At 40.7% G+C, this 16618-nt stretch overlaps 1 protein-coding gene across 4 annotated transcripts in view; it reads right to left on the minus strand.

Moving 5' to 3' along the window:
• Window positions 1-16618, minus strand: part of Rbm27 (RNA binding motif protein 27) — a 64665-nt gene that overhangs the window by 47594 nt on the left and 453 nt on the right. The window lies entirely within an intron of this gene.

The following is a 16618-nucleotide window of genomic DNA, read 5'->3' on the forward strand; positions in this document are numbered from 1 at the left end:
ATCTAGGGGCTAGAAATAGAAGAGAACCTTATCTGCTTCACATTTTTTCAAGTCAGTAGTAACCTGACTTTGAAAGCCAAAAGTATCTCCCATTTCAGGGAAGCATATGCTCTGCGCTTGCCAACTTCTAACATATGCCAATTTGTCAGCCTTAATGTTTCTCTGTATCCTATGAAACTAAAAGCTCTTCATTTCCAAAAAGTTCTTATTTCTCAATGAATGCATAGTTAAACAACTCTTACCTATTGTGGCCTCATAGGGCTGTTATAAAGATAAAATGAAAAAAATCAGGATGGTAGTAAATAAAACAATTATGCTAAGCGTTCAACTCCCTATAAAACAATATTCAATCTAACCTTGTATAATAATCATTAAGTCTTTCACTGTCAACTACAAAATTAAAAGGTTTCATCTTTAGAGTATTAACCACTGCCCAGTGCTGATGGCAACCAGCCCAGGCAGAAAAGTTTAAGACTCTATTTCCAATTAACCAGCAAAAAAAGAAAAGAAAAAGCTAGATTGAAAGGGTGGCATAAGTGATAGAATGCCAGCCCCAGTACTATACAAAAAAATTAGAATAGTATCAATTACATTTCCATCAAATTTTATGATTAGAAAAGGAGAAGAAAAATCAAGGTAACACCTTTACCTTTTAATTTTTCAAGATCATGCTTCAATAAAACATAGTCTTTTATTGTCAATATTTTCATGGGAAAGGCTGGTTCTCACTGGGCGATGGTGGCTGTGGCTCACACCTATAATCCTAGCTACTCAGGAGGCTTCCATCTAAGGATCAGTGTTCCAAGCCTGAGCAGGAAAGTCCCTGAAACTCTTATCTCCCTCCAATTAACCTCCAGAAAACTAGAAGTGGTGCTGTGGTTCAAATGATAGAGCACTTGCCTTGAGCTCAAGAGCTCAGCGACAACACACAGGCCCAGAGTTCAAGCCCCACAACTGACAATAAAAATTTTTTAAATTTAAAAAAGCCCTATTCTCTAAAGATCTATGCACCTAAATTTCATTTACTGTCAATTTAACAAAACAGAGCTAATTTTAAGAATTATAAGCAAAGGTTAAAGTGTGCTAGACTGTTAGAAGTGGCAAAAATGAAATACTAATAACAAAATTGGGCCCTGCAGCTTGTGGCACTTACCTATAATCCTAGCTATTCAGGAGGCTGAGATCTAAGGATCTATAAGCAAAACCAACCAGAACAGGAAAGTCCAAAAAACTTTTATCTCCAATTAACCGCCAAAAACCTGAAGTGGAGCTGTGACTCAAATGGATGAGCATAAAAGCTCAGGGACAGCAGCCAGACTCTAAGTTCAAGCCCCAAGACCAACACTAAATAAACAAATAAAATTTGGAGAATTAGGACAGATCACTTTAGCATATTCAATAGCTAAATTCTAAAGTGAATGTACACATGTTGTATATTTACATTTTTTTTAATCTTCTATTTCAACTGAAGCTTTATAATGTCACAACAATAATCAGAGTGCCTCATCAATAACAACCACTTTGATAACCCAAGTGATATCCCACTTTGATAGATTTCTTTAATACCCAGAAATTAGACCCCTGACTTAGCTCTCTTTCAGTTATTTAGACAGTGTGGACAATTCAAGAGTCAACTTTCTCTGTAGGAATGGATGAGAATGATGAAAAGGCTATCATGATGAATTGAACTCATAAACGGTAGAATGGCAACTTCCTGTATAAGTACTTAAAATAATAAAAACATAATTTACAACATATCAATTTTATACATCATCACCCTGTGGCAGCAAAATTTCAAACTAAGAAGTTCAAAGCCTAAATTGCATAGACTCTGTGTGTCTCTTTGTTGGATCTGTCCTGTTCATAGTGGTTCCATGGAAGGTGAGCCATTCCCCAGGTCCACAGTGGGGCCAGCGCTGTTGCAGAGGGAGAGAATGTGGTTGCTCCTCTATTCTTGTTTGACTTAAGAAGCCTGGTAAAAATGTTCAAGATGGCTTCTGGACAGTTTAGAAGATGTTCTTGGAGCAAACTGGCTATCCATGCTACTGGGTGGATCAGATATTCTTGCCACTGCTTGTTGGTCCTCTGGCCATCAGTGTAGGCTCTCAGGTTAGGTCCAGGGGAAGCTGGTCGGACCCCCATCCGAAGTGGAGGGGGGTAGCAAATCCACTGGGGAACCTAGCCCCGTAAGGCCACCAATGAAAAGATCAATGAAAGGATGTTTCACATCCATGCCAGGGAATCACGTGGAGGCAGGCAGGCACAGGAGAAAGACTATTACAAGGTTTATTAGAGGAGCTTTATTTCTCCCAGAGAGAGAACACATGGCAGCCTCCACTATCTAGATAGCAGCAGGGTTAGGAAGTGATATATTTACATTTTCTAAGTGAGTACATCTTAAAGGTTCTAACCATATACAGTACACACAAAAAGATAAGCTATGTGAGGAAGATTAATATGTTAATTACCTTAACTGTACTAATCATTTTTCAATACATATGTATTTCAACATTTTAAAAAGGAACATCTTAAACATGTGATTTTTATTTTTAAAATTTGACTAAAATCAAAACAAAAAAAGATAGCGATATGCAATTCCATCTTCAAAAAAATACCACACATGCCATGATCATCTTTGCTATTCCTTAAAATAGATGTACTGGGAGACTTAATTTCACCTAAGAATAACAGACCATTATAATCCCAATCAATGTTCAAAAAAAATGACATTTCTATGTTTACTCAGAAAGCTAAGATTCTGATAAGGATAGTGTAACACAGAAAAATATATAGGAAAAAGAAAGCAGAAAATGTCATGTTATTTTTCTGGTGAATTTTTAAGTAGTCTAATGACCTGATATATATAACGCTGGGTAGAAATAAAGAGTTTTCTATTAAGAAACAAGAAAGGGCTAGGAAGGTAGCTCAGTGGTAGAGTGTTTGCCTTGCATGTGTGAGGCCCTGGGTTCGATTCCTCAGCACCACATAAGCAGAAAAAGTCCTAAGTGGCACTTTGGCTCTAATGGTAGAGTACTAGCCTTGAGCTGAAAAGCTGAGGGACAGAGCCCAGGCCCAGAGTTCAGGCCTCATGACCGACAAAAAAAAAAAGAAAGAAACAGGAAAAATACCCAGATTATTAGATTAACTGGAGTGAGCTAAAAAGGTCCAGTATTTTGTTTACAATAATTTAGTATACAGACATAAACACAGAGTTTAGGCTGCTTTTGATGAAATAGAATTGATATTATGGTATTAAAAATCAAGATGGGACAGGGGCAGATGGCTCACACCTGCAATTATCATCTACTATGGAGGCTGAGATCGGAGGATCACTTTGAAGCAATCTGGTCAGTTAAATCCATGAGATTATTATCTCCAATTAACCAGCAAAAAGTGGACGAGTGACAGTTAAGAGTGCCAGCCATGAGTGGAAAGACTGAGGGAAAACAGGAGGCCCTGATTTCAAGTCCTAGTATGTATTGGCATGGACTTAAAAAAAAAATAGTTAAGGGTAAATAGACAGGCAAAACATATCAAAACAGGGGAGGTATAGGTGGCTCACACCTATAATCCTTAGGAGACTTAGCAATTTATAATCCTTATAATCCTTAGCAACTTTGGAGACTGAGATCTGAGGATCTAGATCTCAGTTTGAAGCTAGCAGGGGCAGGAAAGTCAGTGAGACTCTTATTTCCAATTAACCACCAAAAAGCTTTAAATAGAGCTGTGATTCAAGTGGTAGAGTGCTAGTCTTGAGCAAAAAAGCTCAGAGACAGTATCCAGTTCCTGAGATCAAGCCCAAGGACCAGCATGTCGAGAGAGCTAGAGCTAGAGCGAGAGCGAGAGCGAGAGCAAAAGAGAAGAGAAAACAGACTAGATTTTGGGCCCAGTACTAGTGTGTCATGCCTATAATCCTGGCTACTAAGGAGGCTGAGATTTGAGGATCAAGGCAGCAAAGTGATTACCAAAAAGCCAGAAGTGAAGCTGTGGTCCAAGTGGTTGAGTGCCAGCCTTGGGCAAAAGCCAAGAGTGCAAGGCTCTAGGTTCAAGCCCCAGTGCCTGCACCAAAAAGGAAAAAGAAAAGACTAGACTTGGAAAAGAATGATTACAGATTCTACACAATTGCTTAATGGGAATTAACCAAATGATTGTTAATAACAGCATTCTGCAAATACAAAAGCATGTTTACAGTCAAAGGAATCAGAGCATTTAAATTTAAAAACTCCTCAGATGTACTGATTAAGTATGTTATGCAGGAAATCTTAAGTATGAAATAAGTCACACTAATCAGATGGTGAAACTTAAGTCCATTTGAGAGTTTCGTTTTATAATTTTCTACACTACCTGGATTGTTATGCTTCCACACCTACCTCCTACTAGGTAATCTTCATAAACTGATCACTAAAATACTGTAATAGCAAACACAATTTCCAAATGTATGTCTAATAGTAGCTCACAAGATTTCCAGTGTGTCACAAAATAAGACTCTTAATAGATTACAAGAAAAATACAAAACCATCTCTGTGCTGCCCAAATTATCGCTTTTCTCTGTACCAAAAACAACCCAAAATGAGTACTTAAGGCAGTTTAGCTACTAATTTGGAACAAAGCTCAGGAATGGTTTATGACTCCATATAGGAAAGTTCATGAGACTCTTATCTCAAATTAACCACCAAAAAGCAGAAGTGGAGTTGTGGCTTAAGTGACAGAATGCTAGCCTTGAGCCAAAAAGGACAGGGAGAGCACTCAGACCTTGAGTTCAAGCCCAGGACGAGCACCAAAAAACAAAACAAAACAACAGTACATTTGCAAAGACAAAGCAGAGGACAAGGCTTCAGAGATAAAGCTCAGCAGCAATTCCACACAAGTGAAATATGAGATAGCAAATAGTTTCCAAATGTATGCCTACACAACAAATTAATACATCCTAGGCCTCAACCAATAGTCACACTAAAAAAAGAAATCTCCAAAATTTTAATGTAAGTTACAAATATGAAAACTTAAAATTTACATGCTACTTAATAACACTGTAAGATGTTTAATTATCATGTAAGTTATCTTAAAAATAAAATCAATTAGGAAAAATTTTCATTAGGAAAAGCTAACCAAAATATTGTCCTTAAATATCTGATCTGCAAAAACTTCAAATTTGAATTTTTCTTTTTTTGATGAATTCTCCATTGCAAGTGTATTATACATTTGCTAGGATATTAACATTACAGATTTTGGATATATATTATTTTAAGATCAAAGAACAAAGGTCCTAACATTTGACCCCAAGCCAAGAAATACTACTAAAAAGCTATTTTCGTGATTGGTTTTAGGAAAAAATGCCTAGACTACTTAGACATTTTCTGCTCAAAGAAAAATTTACATCTTTCTGAATATGGACCTAACTTTAAGCTTTATGTTAATGTGATCATTATTTCAGAAGGCAACTAATGTGTTACTGAGTCACAGGGAGGAAAAGCATCTCCTGATTATAATGTTTAGCAACGGTCATTGAAAATGTTTACATTCACTAGCATACATAAAGGCCCTGGGTTGATACCTAGCACAATAAAAGAAAAAGAGAGCCACAGCCGGTGGCTCACACCTGTAATTCTAGCTACTCAGGAAGATCTGAGGATCTCGGTTCAAAGCCAGCCCAGGAAAGTCTGTCAGATTCTTATCTCCAATAAACCACCAGAAAATGGGAAGTGGTGCTGTGGCTCAAGTGGTAGAGCGCTTGCCTTGAGCTGAAGAGCCCAGGGACAGAGCCCAAGCCCAGAGTTCAAGCCCTACAACGGACCAAAAATGATGGGGCTAGGAAAGAGGCTCAGTGGTAGAGCACTTACCTTGCATGCCTGAGGTCCTAGGTTCGATTCCTCAGCACCACATAAGCAAAAAGAAAAAAGCTGAAAGTGGCGCTGTGGCTCAAGTGGTAGAGTGCTAGCCTTGAGCTGAAGAGCTGAGGGACAGCACTCAGGCCCAGAGTTCAGGCCCCATGACCAGACCCCCCAAAAAAAGAGAAAATATATCCATATTCATAGAATAAGAAAAAAATAGATCCATATTGTTAATTTCAGTTATGGGGAACTAGAGAGGAAACAAAGGTATACAGAAGATAGAGATACTAACAAAAACATGCTCATTATATTAAAACAGTATTACTTGTAACAGAGAACAGAGTTAATGATAATCACACTCTTATTGTTGGATGTTTATAAAATCTTAGGCATCCAAAGTGATAGCTATAAAAGCAATGTACAATATAAAAAATGCTTCTGATGTAATCTCAGAGAAATCAAGATAGAAAATTTTGCACTGGGCCTGCTAACAGAAAAGTTTACATACTGAACCGGGCATTGGTGGTTCACACCTGTAATCCTAGCTACTCAAGAGGCTGAGATCTGAGGATACCAGTTCAAAGCCAGCCAGAGCAGGAAAGACTTTTATCTCCAATAAACCACTCAGAAAACCAGAAGTGGCACTGTGGCTCAAATGGTAGGGTGCTTGCCTTGAACTGAAGAGCTGAGGAACAGCGCCTAAGCCAAGAGTTCAAGCCCCACAACCAACCAAAAAAAAATTCACATACTAAAGAGAAACAAAGTATCCACAAATAATTTACTTTTCCCTCTTATATTTTTTTCTGTAATGCAATAATAAAGGCCTGTGTCTTAACACTCACATTGGGAATTAATTTCCAACATACAAATCTGGGGGAACACCAACATTCAGACCATAGGCACTTTCATCTTGTTAATTAGGGGCCCTCATGGAAGAAATATGTTTGGGGTAAAAAAGATGTGTATTCACCCACATCTGTTTAGATATTTGGACCATCTAAATATGCACACAAAACAAAACAAAAATCTGCTCAGCATTAGTGGCTAATGCTTGTAAACCTTGCTACTCAGGAGGCTGAGATCTGAATATCCTAGTTCGAAGCCAGACAGATCAAGAAAGTCTGTAAGACTTTTTTTTTTTTTTGTCAGTCGTGGGGCTTGAAGGCTGTCCCTGAGCTCTTCTGCTCAAGGCTAGCACTCTACCACTTTGAGCCATAGTGCCACTTCCAGTTTTCTGGTGGTTAACTGGAGATAACAGTATCACAGACTTTTCTGCTCAAACTGACTTTGAACCATGATCCTCTAATCTCAGCCTCCTGAGTAGCGAGGACTAGACTTGAGCAGCTGGCCCATGAGATGCTTAATGACCAAAATGCTGGAAGTAGAGTTGTGGCTCAAGTGGAAACGAATTAACCTGAGCTCAAAAGTCCAGGGACAGTGGCCAGGCCCTGAATTCTAGCCCTAGGTCTCTGTCTCTGTCTCTCTCTCTCTCTCTCTTTCTCTCTCTCTGGCCCTGAATTCAAGCCTTAGGTCTCTCTCTTTCTCCTCTCCCCACCACACACATATGCAAAGTTTCCTCTTTTTCTGTGTTGCTGAGAATCAAACCAGAGCACTCTATCACTGGCCTGTATTCCCAGCCCAAATCTACTATTCTAATTGTCAACCAATCTAAGTAAACATATGAGGTGTTCATTCATTTAAACATTTACTATTAGTTAAGTGCCAAATACCCTGTTTGGTGATAGAATTACTTTGAGCGAGGCAGATTTTGTCCTTCAGTCATGTGATGGATAGATATATAAATAATTATTGTACAAAATAATAAATGGGCTGGAGGATCAGGCCTATAACCCTAGCTACTGGGTAAGCCATGATCTGACAATATCAATTTATAACCAGCAGGGGCAGAAAAGTCCGAGATACTATCTACATCCAATTAACTTAAGGCATGGCTCAAGCAGTAAAACACCAGCCAAGGAACAGTTCAAGCCCTGGTACCATAACAAATGACGTAAAAAAAAGACTAATAGGGGCTGGGAAGGTAGCTCAGTGGTAGAGTGCTTGCCTTGCATGCATGAGGCCCTGGGTTCGATTCCTCAGCACCACATAAGCAAAAAGAAAAAAAGCTGGAAGTGGCGCTGTGGCTCAAGTGGTAGAGCGCTAGCCTTGAGCTGAAGAGCTGAGGGACAGCGCCCAGGCCCAGAGTTCAGGCCCCACGACAGGACCCAAAAAAAAAAAAAAAAAGACTAATAAGTAAGTTATTGAGAGAAGACTGGTAGGAAGGCCTCCAGCCTGTAAAGTTATTTATTGGACCAGAAAGAAGTCAGACATTAAGAGGCAAACTAAGAACTGAAGAACACATACACACAAAGCACCAGTGGTTCACATTTGTAAACCTAGCTCAGTCTCTCAGAAGACTTGAGATCTGAGGACTGCAACTCAAAGCCAGCCTGAGCTGAGCACTGGTGGCTCACGCTTGTAATCCTAGCTACTCAGGAGGCAGAGATCTGAGGATTGCGCTTCAAAGCCAACCAGGCAGGAAAGTCCAAGAGAGACTCTTATCTCCAATAAACCAGTCAGAAAACCAGAAGTGGTGAAGTGGTAGAGTGCTCTCCTTGAGCTGAAAAGCTGAGGAACAGCACCCAGGCCCAGAATTCAAGCCCCATCACCAAAAGAAAAAAAAAGGGGGGCACACTAATTCTCTGAAGAATTAGTACACTGGTACACTTCAGAAATTCATCAGTATTTCTAAGCCCAAAGAATGTAGCTCCAAAATAATCATTTAATCCTAGTAGCTTATTTATCAGGAGATCAGATCCAACAACTGCTGGCTGATTATTTTTCCTCCCATTTGGACAGCTATAGAGATTATTAGCAAGAGTTTAACCTGATAAGGATTGTCAACCTATAGCAGTGTGTAAATTCTAGAGTTCAACCAAAATATACATGCCATGTCCACTGAACCAGTAACTATGAACCAATAAATTAATCCTAGTCTGTGAGCCCTTTTGCTTTCTTTTAATAGTACTTCAAGATGACAGCACACTCGGTGTCCTACTGCATTTTTTTTTTTTTTTGGTTGGGCACTGTCCCTCCACTTTTCAGCTCAAAGGGAGTGCTCTACCACTTGAGCCACTTCCAGTTTTCTGGTGGTTAATGGGAGATAAGAGTATCATGGATGGGGCCGGGGAGGTGGCTCAGTGGTAGAGCGCTTGCCTTGCATGCATGAGGCCCTACGTTCAATTCCTCAGCAATACATAAGCAAAAAGAAAAAAGCTGGAAGTGGCGCTGTGGCTCAAGTGGTAGAGCTCTAGTCCTGAGCTGAAGAGCTGAGGGACAGCACCCAGGACCAGAGTTCAGGCCCCACAACTGGACCCCCCCCCAAAAAAAAGAATGAAGACTTTCCTTCAATGTGTTAAATATTTTAAGCCGGGCACTGGTGGCTCACCCCTGTAATCCTAGCTACTCAGGAGGCTGAGATCTGAGGATCGAGGTTCAAAGCCAGCCTGGACAGGAAAGTCCCTGAGACTCTTACCTCCAATAATCCACCAGAAAACCGGAAGTGGCGCTATAGCTCAAGTGGTAGAGCGCTGGCCTTGAGCTGAAGAGCTGAGGGACAGCGCCCAAGCCCAGAGTTCAAGCCCCACGACCGACAAAAAAAAAAAAGAGTATCATGGAGTGTCTGGAAAGGTGGCTCAGTGGTAGAGTGCTTGCCTTGCATACATGAGGCCCTGGGTTCAATTCCTAAGCACCACATAAACAGAAAAAGCCAGAAGTGGCACTGTGTCTCAAGCGGTAGAGTGCTAGCCAGATAGCGCCCAGGCCCAGAGTTCGGGCCCCACAACTGACCAAAAAAAAAAAAAAGGGTCTAATGGACTTTCCTGCCCAGGCTGGCTTTGAACTGTGATCCTCAGATCTTGGCCTCCTGAGTAGATAGGATTACAGGTGTAAGCCATCAGTGCCAGCCACCTACTGCATTTTTAAAGACCAGAATATGGCCAGAATGAACAAAAATGTCCAAGTTTATGACACTAACTAGAAATTCCTGTTCCTATTTATGAGCTCAGTAGCCTGACAAAAGTACTGGCCAGTACTGGGGTTTGAACTCAAGGCCTCTTGCTTGGCTTTTTCATTCACAGCTGATGCTCTTGAACCACACATATCCACCTTTTGCTGGTTAAATGGAGATAAATCAGATTTGGCTGTCCTGGGTGGATTCAAACCAAGATCTTCAGATTTTAACCTCCTGATTAGCTAGGATTATTGGGTATTAGGTATGAGCCACTGGTACCCAGTTTGACTAACAACTTTTTTTTTTTTTTTGGGTCTGGTCATGGGGCCTGAACTCTGGGCCTGGGCGCTGTCCCTCAGCTCTTCAGCTCAAGGCTAGTGCTCTACCATTTGAGCCACAGCACCACTTCCGGCTTTTTTTTGGTTTATGTGGTGCTGAGGAATCGAACCCAGGGCCTTAGGCATGCAAAGCAAGCGCTCTACCACTGAACCACCTTCCCAGCCCTGACTAACTACTTTTAAATGATAGTGGTGATTAACTTTACTAAGTCAATTACTTCTGCAGAGATTAAGTATTTTCTTTAAATTAGTTGTGGAGCTTGAACTCAGAACCTGGGTGCCACTTTGTGCTTAAGTCTAGTGTTCTACTAATTGAGCCACAGTGCTACTTCCAGATTTTGAGTGGTTAATTGGAGATAAGAGCCTCACGTGGACTTTTTTGCTTGAGCAGGCTCCGAACTGTGATCCTCAGATCTCAGTCTCCTGAGTAGCTAGGATTACAGGTGTGAGCTACCAGCACCTGGCTGTATTTTCATATTAAAAAAAATTATAGAAGAATACAAAGCACTTTTAATAATCTGCATCATTAATATTCCATGTTTCTAAGATAAGTAAAAGGCAAATGTGTTTTTTATAAAAGACAGATTAGATAATCTTTCCAAAACCATACATAGAATGAGAGATAGCTATGGAACTAGAAACTAAATGCTCTGAGTCACATACTCATAGAAGTAGATCAATGGTAGACACTTGTGATCCCAGGAGGATCAGAATGTGATGCCAGCTTTGACTACTTCGGTAGTTTCAATCCAGTCAGATCTGCAGAGAGATCCTGAAGCAGGTGCTAGTGGCTCATGCCTATAATCTTATAATCCTAGTTACTTAGGAGGCTGAGATCCTGAGGACTGTGGTTCAAAGCCACCCCAGGCAAAAATGTATGAATGACTCTACCTCCAACTTACCAGAAAAGGGTTGGACTTGAAGATATGGCTCAAGTAATAGAGCACCAGCCAAGCAAATTGAGCAAGTGAGAGGCACTGAGTTCAAGCCCCAGTACTGGGGAGGAGGAAGACAACATTTATAATAAGCCAAACAGCAGGAATGTTGATTATATATGTATATATGCATGTATGTATACACATACATATATTTTAATTTCCCATTAAGAGCTGAAGATATAACTCAATGCTAACATGAATTAGATCCTGAGTTTGAATCCCAGCACCACAAAAAGAAAAAATATATATCCTCATTAAATGCAATGTTTTGGTAGCAATGCAGGTCTGATACTGAAGACTGCTTGCCTAAACTTTTTCTAAAGTTACAGAAATTTCTTCATTTATCTACTTCCTAAATGTACTTAAAACCTTATCTTTAAGGAATCTGTATACTTAAAATGAGCAGGCATTTCTGACAGAACGAAAACACATCTCCAAGTATCACATCATTCCTGCATATTCTCTCTAACTCAAATATCTAGGATTCTTTGAAGATGGAGAAAGATGAAGATGCCAAACAAGATCAGTTAGTTTAGTCTGTTCAAATAACCATTAAGGAACAGACATGTACATTTTTTGACTAAGAAATGGTTTCCCTCCCTTTTACTACACTGACAACAAAAATGGTGTTAATAATCTTTTCCTATTAACGGTCTTCCCATAACTAGCTAAAACAGGAAAAGAATTATTTCTTCTAGGCTCCTTTCTCTTTTTCCTTTTGTAATCCTCTCTTTCCTTTTGGAAAGAATAATCGGTATTTCCCATATCTACAAAAAGAATAGACACTAATAAATAAGTTCTAATAGCACATGATATTTGTAATTTGTCTATAGGGAATAATCACACTGAGTTGGTTTAGATGTAACTCTTCTTGCATGCCTTTGTTTTACCAGTGACAAGATGTAACTGCATAAAAAAAACAAAATCCCAGGGCTGGGAAGGTGGCTCAGTGGTAGAGCGCTTGCCTTGCATGCCTGAGGCCCTGGGTTCCACTCCTCAGCACATAAGCAAAAAGAAAAAAGCCAGAAGTGGTGCTGTGGCTCAAGTGGTAGAGCATTAGCCTGGAGCTGAAGAGACAGCACACAGGCCCAGAGTTCAGGCCCCATGACCAGACCCTCCCCACTCCCCCCCCCCCCGAAAAAAAAGAAAAGGAAAGGAAAAAAAATCCCTAAAAATGGGAAGCTTAACTGTAAGTTAAGCCAAATAAGGAATTCACATGCTAAGCCATAGTTTGATTCCAACCTAGCCACTGCAACTACGTTATCTGGAAGTCTTAACAACTGCTCTGAAATGCTATGTTGTACCAACATGTCAATCTGCCATGAAAATTTTCCTGAATCTGAAATAAGAAAAAATGAAATTTACAAACACAATCTAATTTAGCATATCATTTATTACATTTTAGGGTATCTAAACAAAAATAATCTCCTGTGACAATCTATCAAGAATGAAAATATATGAGATTTGTATTTAGCATTTACTAACATATCCCTCCAAAACTAATATTTAAATAAGATTTTTAAAGCATTTTTATTTCATATTTCTTGGAAAGCCACCTACATTACTATGGTATAAGCAATTTCAACTCCCTACTTTCATTTATTTCACATACTTCTGATGTGCTGAAGAATAAACCAGGGCCTTTTATATGCTAGACAAACACTATACCACTGAGCTACACCCCAGCCCAAGTCTAAAAAAAAAAAAATCCACTTCAAATGAGTTAAAAAAAAAAAACAATGTTTTAAGGGGGAAAAAAAGAATGATATATGCTTTAAATTGAACATACAACTTAGAGAAACAAAGCTCAAGTCCAGTAATCCTTTTTGTTGTTGGCAGGTACTAGGGTTTGAACTCAGGGTTTGGGTACTTTCTCTGAACTTTTTTACTCAAGGCAGTGCTCTACCACTTGAGCCACAGCTCCACTTCCAGCTTTTTGATAATTAATAGGAAATAAGAGTCTTATGAATTTTCCTGCCTGGACTGGCTTTGCTGTTATCCTCAGACTCCTGAGTAACTAGGACTACAGGCATGAGCCACTAATGCCCAACCAAGTAATAATTTTTTCATTTTTATTATTTATTTATTTTTGTCAATTGTGGGGCTTGAACTCTGGGCCTGGGTGGTGTCCCTCAGCCCTTCGAGTGCTCTACCACTTGAGCCACAGAGCCACTTCTGGTTTTCTGAGTAGTTTATTGGAGATAAGAGTCTCATGGACTTTCATGTCCTAGTTGGCTTTGAACCTCGATCCTCAGATTTCAGCCTCCTGAATAGCCAGGATTACAGGTGTGAGTCACCGGTGCCTGGCTCCAAGTAATAATTTTTAAGTAAGTTTTACTGGGAGCTGGTGGCTTATACCTGCAATCCTAGCTACTCTGGAAGCTGAGACCTGAGGATTCTGGTTCAAAGCAAACCCTGTAGAAAAGTGTGAGTCTCTATCTCCAATTAAACCAGCAAAAAGCTTGCTGGAGGTGTGGCTCAAGTAGCAAGCCCATTAAGTACAGCCCCAGTACCACAAAGAGGGGAGGGGAAGGGAGGGGAGAGGAGCCTGGACAGTTGCTGGTGACATATACCTGTACTCCTAGCTACTCAGGCTGAGATCAGAAGATCATGGTTTGATGTCAGCCTAGGGAGGAAAATCTATGAGACTCTTATCTCCAATTAACCACCAGAAAACCAGAAGTGAAACTGTGTCAAGGCTAGAGCACTAGCCTTGAGCACAAAAATACAGGGATACCAACCAGGCCATGAGTTCAAGCCCCAGGACTGGCACCAAAAAAAGAAAAGAGAAAGTAATTTTTATTCATGAAAATTACAAAATAATAACACTAATTCAGTCAAAAAACGGAGTAAAGATTATAATCCTACCCAAACTATAGACTTAATCCTTTAAAAGGATATTTAACAAAGAACAGAATCAGAGCTTATATATGGGCAATTAAAAAATAAAAAAGAGGGCTGGGAAGGTGGCTCAGTGGTAGAGCGCTTGCCTTGCATGCCTGAGGCCCTGGGTTCTATTCCTCAGCACCACATAAGTAAAAATTTAAAAAGCCAGAAGTGGCGCTGTGGCTCAAGTGGTACAGCACTAGCCTTGAGCTGAAGAGCTGAGGGACAGCGCCCAGGCCCGGAGTTCAGGCCCCACGACTGGACCCAAAATAAAATAAAATAAAATAAAAAAGAAGCCAGGTGCCGGTGGCTCACACCTGTAATCCTAGCTACTCAGGAAGCTGAAATCTGAGGATCACGGTTCAAAGGCAGCCCAGACAGGAAAGTCTGTGAGACTCTGATCTCCAATAAACCACTAAAAAACCGGAAGTGGTGCTGTGGCTCAAGCGGTAGAGCACTTGCCTTGAGCTGAAGAGCACAGGGACAGCACCCAAGCCCAGAGTTCAAGCCCCACGACTGACAAAAAATAAATAAAAATTAAAATTAAAAAATGTACATATATAGTGTGTATATATAAAGTACATATATATATATACACACTCATATAAAGTGTGTATATATACATATATATGTGGGAGGTAGGGAGAGCTTAGTGGTAAAGCACTAGGCCAGCAGGCATAATGCCCTTAGTTCTTTCCCCAGCACCACAGGAAAGGGAAAAGGAAGGCAACAGAAATAGTGTGTGTTCAAAATAGATTTTTTTTAGTTTAATGACATACATAATAAGATAACTAATTTGTTAAATATACAGATATTCTTTTTCTGTCTTTTCTACACATCATCAATTTCACTATCCTCTTCCTAACTTGTATATTACAACTTATTTTATGTCCCCAATTTTTTTAATTATGAAAAAACTAAGATGAACATTCAAGGGTCCCATATTCTTGCAAGGCATGAACTCTACCGCTGAGCTATCTTCCCAGCCCAAGGGTCCCATATTCTTGTACAAACCTTTCATGTGTCCAAGAGTCATTTTCACCCTAATTGGATCACCACCAGTCTAAAAGCCAGAAACACTTAATTGTACACTTACTCATTTATTCCTATGTTCTACTCATGGCACTTCTCACCCTCAGGATGCAAATACCACTTCAGAGGTCACAATTCTTCCAAGGCTTCCTCCCTTACCCATCCTGCCTTCACAAAGGCTAGCTAGCAACACTGAACTAGATGACTCTCTTCCTAATTGTTAGCTACCACCTTCCCATCACAAGAAACCAAAGTAGAAAAACAAAACCAAAGAGTTAACTAGGTTTCCTAGCAAGAGTATAGAATAATAGTTCAACAGAAAAGTCTTAGTGGCTTGCCACTGTCTCCCAACAGCCCCAACTTTATCATACAAGCTGCTTCAATACTTGTACCACTGAAAAACACTCAATGATTCCTCTAACATAATCTGATCTACTTTGATCTAATGAATCAAAACCTGGCCTTTTACTCAGGCAGAAAGCCCTAAACTTTTTCATAAGAGTATATAAGCAAGAAGCAGAAATGAAGGATGGAAATGATCCTTTCCCTTCCATTCCCCGCTGCATGCCTTCTATTCAAATTATTGGTTAAAGACTCTCTCCAGCCCTCAACCTTCTTGGCCTCCCCCCACCGGCCCGCCCACTCCAGAGTCTAGGTTATACCCTGGAGATCCCCCACCCCCAAATAAATACTCCACACAAAACCTTACTTCCTTTTTAAACAGTTAGAAAAGAAAAAAGGTGGTACCTCTTCTATCCCTTTCAAGCCTCGGGATGTTTCTACAATTCCCTAACACCATCCAAAATATTTCAACGACAGACCTCTTGTTCCTTGTCCTGCATCCCCCCCACCCCCCGATTATCTTCAGCTGTCCTCTCATCTTGGACAAAACCCTTATTCATTCTAGTCTCCCGGTTATTCTTCCAATAGTGGTATCTGAAGTCCCTCAGTGCTGCAGGTGTGTACCCCTCCAACTTAATGCCTAAACCTTCCCCTTTCTACCACCACCACCACCACCCCATGGTATCTAAAAAAGAATTAAGTTCTACCTCACGGTATTGACTTAAAAACGCTGAGCACCTCTCACTCTCCTTACTGTGCAGTGATTAGCTCTCCAATGATTCCTAAAGCCACTCGATGCCCACATATCCATTTCAGCTAACCCAATAACACTCCCCCCAATCCCTTCGCTCGGCTTGAACCCTTCCAGCCCTTTAGCTCGAAGGTTCCCCCCCACCCCGTGACGCCCGCCCCCTTTTCTGCCCTCGTATTTGTAAGAGGACCTTTCCGAGCCCGGATGAACAGGGTCTGTAAAGTCCTCGACCCCGGGATCCCCTCCAAGACCTCAAGATTCCCAATGAAAAAACAACAACAAAAAAAAAAACCCTGTCGGCTGGCTGGGGCCGAGCCCTCAGCTCTCACACTATTTAAAACTCCCTCGGTCTCCCTGACACCCGGCTCGGCACCCCAAGACCTACACAGCCCTCTCCGTCCTGACCGACCCCCCCCCATCACCCCACCACACACACACACACACCGCCCTCCCCGCCGGCCCACCCCGAGCGCCCCGCCGCCTCCCCCCCC

This window comes from Dipodomys ordii, unplaced genomic scaffold (assembly GCF_000151885.1).
Source record: "Dipodomys ordii isolate 6190 unplaced genomic scaffold, Dord_2.0 Scaffold85, whole genome shotgun sequence".
Classification (NCBI taxonomy): Eukaryota; Metazoa; Chordata; class Mammalia; order Rodentia; family Heteromyidae; genus Dipodomys; species Dipodomys ordii.